At 46.4% G+C, this 4,880-nt stretch overlaps 1 protein-coding gene across 3 annotated transcripts in view; it reads left to right on the forward strand.

The window, feature by feature from the left end:
- The window catches only part of Dgkd (diacylglycerol kinase delta), a 91,324-nt gene continuing 86,444 nt past the window's right edge, over positions 1–4,880 (forward strand). For 2 of the 3 annotated variants that reach the window (XM_010608727.3, XM_010608732.3), the window contains exon 1: positions 1–47. The gene's annotated coding sequence lies outside the window, so the exon portion shown is untranslated. Of the gene's footprint in view, positions 48–737; positions 817–4,880 lie in introns of those variants that run through there. The other variant, XM_010608729.3, reaches the window with a different exon arrangement.

Genomic DNA, 4,880 nt, shown 5'->3' on the forward strand with positions numbered 1-4,880 from the left:
TTTTCCCGTTGTGGTGCTTGGGGAGAACTGCTTCTGGTTTCTGCTCGGTGAGCCCTCTCTCTTGGAACAGGGAATCCGTGGGCAGGAGGCTGTACAGGTGGCTGGCAGCAGGTTGCCCCCGTGGGGCAGTTCCGGCTGGCGCAGGCTGTCTCATCGTGCTGCAGTGCGGTCTTCCTCCGGAGCCAGTTAGTCCCTTTACCGCGGGAGCCCTTTCTTGCATTATCTTGGATACCTCGGACCCGGGAGTCCTAGATCCTGTTAGATCCTAACGTGTTACAAACAGGCTGGTTGTGGAGTGCCGCAGTTATTCGGCAGATGCATACTGAGCACCGGTACCATCCTGGCCACCATGGTACTGGGAATGATAGAGCAGTAGCATATAGCAGTTCTTCCGTGCTTACTCTGTGACAGCACTTATTTCTGGGTTAGCTTTAGGCACCTTAAATGATTAGCATAGTGTGTTGGTAACCCAGGGAGTCAGATGATATCTGTCATTTTGGCCTTACGGAAGTGGAATTGAAGCGCAGATCTGGGTCCTAACCAGTCAGGATCCAGGCCATTAGATGGGAACCTGTGCAGGTAACATTGCAACTCGAGCGCTGTGGAAGCCCAGGGGACAGAGAAGTTTGCAGCCCCAGGAGGCAGCGGGGATGAAGATGCCCCTTTTATGCGGGATCCTCGGATACAGCTTTCCACGGAGGGGGTGTTGCTCCCCATATTCCAGTGTTGCGTCTATAATTCAGGTGCACCTGGAAATGGCCAGAAGTTGAGTCAGCAAGTGATGAGCTCGAGTGGAATTTGGAAGAGTCTGGAAAGGTAGGTCAGGGTGAGAATTTGAAGGGTTGGCCCCATTGGGGAGGGTTGGCTTTTTGGCCTTGACAGCAAGAGGGAACCATAGAGGATGATTCCAGGTCTGAGAGTACCGGTGAAGTGTGCTTTCCAGAGGGGCTCGGAGGTGTTGCTCCTGTTGCTTGGTCCTTCAGTGAGGGTGCTGCCCATTGTGAGCTAGACTGGGAATTACAGGTGTGAGATCCTGGACACAGTGAGAGAGGCTCCATTCCTCTGAGATTGCATTATGAGGCCAGAATTTTGTTCTGCAGAAGGTGTTTTTTCTTTTTCCCTCTAAAACAATAGCTGCTACACCAGCTGCTCTGGGTGAGGGGGAGTGATGGGTACAGTGTTAAAAATACACCAGGAGGACTAGCATTTTGGAACACAGTCACATCTGCCTTACAGATAGCTCATCAAGGCTGCTTTTTCTTCTGCGTTGTAAGGGATCTACAGAGTGTGGGAAATGTGAGGTTTTCTGCGCACGCACCAACTCCCTTTTGCAGCAGAGCTGCCATTCACAAACTTCCTCTGGTGTATGTGGTACCTAATAGAAATATCTAAGTGCTACGGTGTATCGTTCTGAGTCTAGCAGGAAACAGAAGCCTCTTTCAGTGTTGAAGCCAGAAGGAGCTGAATGCAGGGCCCTGGCACAGGTGGTGGGGGAACTGAGAATGCAAACCACAGGCAGTGAGGCAACCCGGAGATGAAGCAACCAGCCGGAATCCACTGCCATCCCTAAGTGCAGGGACAGAGGGAGGAGCGAGGCCGACTGCAGGGGCAACTGGCTCTGCCAGAAGCTGTAACTACAGCGGCCCACCTGGAGAGCCTTCCGGAGGGCACAGTTGGTGTCACAGATGTCCTGAGCTCCCTTGCCTATAGGACTCACTCTGCAGAGTCAGCAGAGCAGAGGGCTGAGGAGTGGACCCTGTTGTCAAAATAGGAGGGTAGCTGCCTTCATTCAGGAAAAGTAGCAATTTTTACAAAGAAAGAATCTTCTGCCAGCTTCCTCAAATTTTAATGTGTAGTCATGTTCCCTGGGACTCTTGTTGAAAGAGTGATCATAGCTGAGGAGGCTGTAATGGGCCCTGAGAACTTGCATTTCTGAAAAAGCCCCCAAGAGAAGCTATTATGGCTTGTGTCTAGCTGTCCCCCAGAGCCTCATACGGTCATAAGTGGGGCTTTTTCAGAGGTGGCTGGGTCTAGAGCGTGTGACACTGGGATCGATTGGTGGTGCAATGCTAGGCTCAAGGGCACTAGGATTAAGGGTGTGAGTGCTGCCCACCCTACGTAGCCTGGGTAAGATATAAGGGATAGAAAGAGCTGTGTCTTTGCTACATTCGCTGCCTCACATGAATTGTTTCTCCTGTGATACCACTCTGCCATGCCACCCTGCTGCAGAGTCACCCAGCTTTGGACTGAAACCTCTACAAACTGAGCTAAATAACCCTTTCCTCCCTTAATTTTGGGTGTCGGGTATTTTGTCTTAGCAACAAGGGAATTAATAAGACAGAGGTGGCTGCTGCTGCTCTGTGGAACACACTTTGAGAAACAAGACTGTTCTTGGGAAGAGAAGCCTACCAAGCTCCAAAGAGATCTTTAGGTGATAAACTTTAAAATTTTTCCTTCAAGTCTTTAGCAACAATTTGGTACATGTTGATTGAAATAATCATTTGTTAGTTTAGTATTTACACACGTGTGTTATGTTTCCATGTGTTTGAACTTTTTTTTTTTTTTGTGGTACTAGGGATTGGATTCAGGGCCTTTGCACTGAGCTGTATTCCTAGCCCTTCTTTTTATTTTTTCTTTTGAGACAGGATCTTGTTAAATTGTTTAGTTGCCCAGGCTAGGTTGAGCTTTTGATCCTCCTGCCTCAGCCTCTCAGGGTGGGTGCTGGGATTATAGGCTTGTGCCATCACATCCAGTTGTGCCATCACATCCAGTTGTGTTTGAACTCTTTAGAGTTGAAACTGTCTCCAGCGAACGTGTGTTCATTTGTATTTCCTGACCACAGTATGCACTGTGATCTCGTGGCCAGGCTGTAAGGAGTGGAGCTAATATGAAGTGCTGACTGGGAAGGTAACCAGCACATTAGATGGTATTTTGAAATTTGAGCAAAGAACAATGTATTTCTGTGACGCTATCAGCTAAGATAGAATTTAAATTATTTAAAAACATCTCAGCTGGATATGGCAGCACACATCAGTATTCCCAGCTACTTAGGAGGCTGAGGCAGGGCAATCACAAGTTAGAGGTCACTGGCCTACCTAGTGAGACCTTGTCTCAAAAAAAAAAAAATCTGAGAAAGTTATCATTTTTTCCATATAAGTGTGGAAGGGTTTATATCTCAAATTTAAATAAAGCATTTTCCATTGTTAAATGAAGACTAGTAGAAAATAGGTAAAAGGTTCAAGTCTTCAAAGACGTGAAAACCACCTCTTTTTTTTTTTTGTTTTTTGAGACAGAATCTCACTATGTAGTTGAGACTGACCTGGAACACACTATGTAGCCCAGGCTGGTCTTGAACTCACAGTGATCCTCCTGCCTCAGCCTCCTGAGTGCTGGGATTACAGGTGTGCGCCACCACGGCTGTTGTAATTCTCGTTTATACTGCACAGCCCAGTAGTTTTTAGTGTTTTCACAGTTGTGCATCTGTCAGCACAAGCACTTTTAGAACATTCTTATCACCCCATTTCCTCCAAGCTCCTCCAACTCTAGGCAACTACCGATCTATTTTCTGTCTGTTCTGTGTGTTTGCCAATTCTGGTTACTCTGTATCAGTGAAATCATACGGCATGTGGTCTGTTGTGTGTGGTTTCTCTCACTTAGCATATTCAGGGCTCCTTTATGTTGTAGCGTATAGCTGTACGTCACCCGTTTATTGTTGAATAATATTCCGCTGTAAGGATGTCGCTGCATTTTATTCAGTCATCATCTGATGCAGATTTGGGTTATGTCTTCTTTTTTGGCTATTCTGGATAATGCCTCTCTGGTCATTAATGCGCATTCTTTGTGGGCATGGAGGAGTGGAAGTGCTGGGCCTTATGGCAACACAGTGCTTAACATTTTGAGGAACTGCTGGACTGTTTTATGAAGTTCCCACACCAGTCTACATCCCCACTAGCAGCTTGTGATGAAGGCTGCAGTTCTCCACATCCTTGCTGCACTGCTGTTCCCTGATCATAGCCATCCCTCCCAGGGTATTGTGCTCTACCACTGAAGTGCACCTCTAGCCCTACCGAAACTCTTTTTGTTATTTGTGGTGGTATGGGGGTCAGGTCCCGGGGCACTTTGCCACAGAGCTACCTTCCTCACACCTTTTGTTTTTTTGTTTTGAGACAGGGACTCTCTTTGCAGTTCAGGCTGGCCTGGAACTCACAGTGATCCTCCTGCCTCAGAATCCTGAGTGCTGGGATCACAGTTGTGTGCCACCATGCTTGGCCTCACCACATGTTTTTATTTTTATTTTGAAACAGGATCTTATTTATTAAATTGCCTAGGGTGGCCTTTTGCTTGTGACCTTCCTACCTCATCCTCCTGAGTACCAGGAATTACAGGAGTGTGCCTCCACACCTAGTTATAAAAGGTTTTGAATGCTATTACATTATAGGATTTTAGATTTTTGGTGGCACATGAAATCTGTTCAGACCTGTTGCCTACACAAGAGATGTGATCATGGGCATGTTTGTAAACCTCACTTAAAATTTGGTTTCTTCACTGAGTGTGGTGCACACCTGGTGATCCTAGCACTTGGGAACCTGAGGCAGGAGGATTGGTGGGAGTTCAAGGTCAGCATGAACTATGTAGCAAGACCTCCCCCTCCAAGAAAAAAAATTTTTGTTTCTTTATTCCTAAGAAGGGAAAATACTAGTTCTTAGGCATGTTATAATGACAGTGTTAGATGTGTGTTCATGAGCCTGAGTTTGCATATCTGTGAGATAAATGATGAAATAAAAATGCTGATAACTTGTAGAAGTAAATGGATAATCTACATAAAACGCTGACCATACTACCTGTTGTAATAGTCATTCCGCTTTTTTTTTTTTTTTTTT

The sequence above is a fragment of the Fukomys damarensis genome, unplaced genomic scaffold, assembly GCF_012274545.1.
Source record: "Fukomys damarensis isolate Sample0158 unplaced genomic scaffold, DMR_v1.0_HiC HiC_scaffold_16, whole genome shotgun sequence".
Taxonomy (NCBI): Eukaryota; Metazoa; Chordata; class Mammalia; order Rodentia; family Bathyergidae; genus Fukomys; species Fukomys damarensis.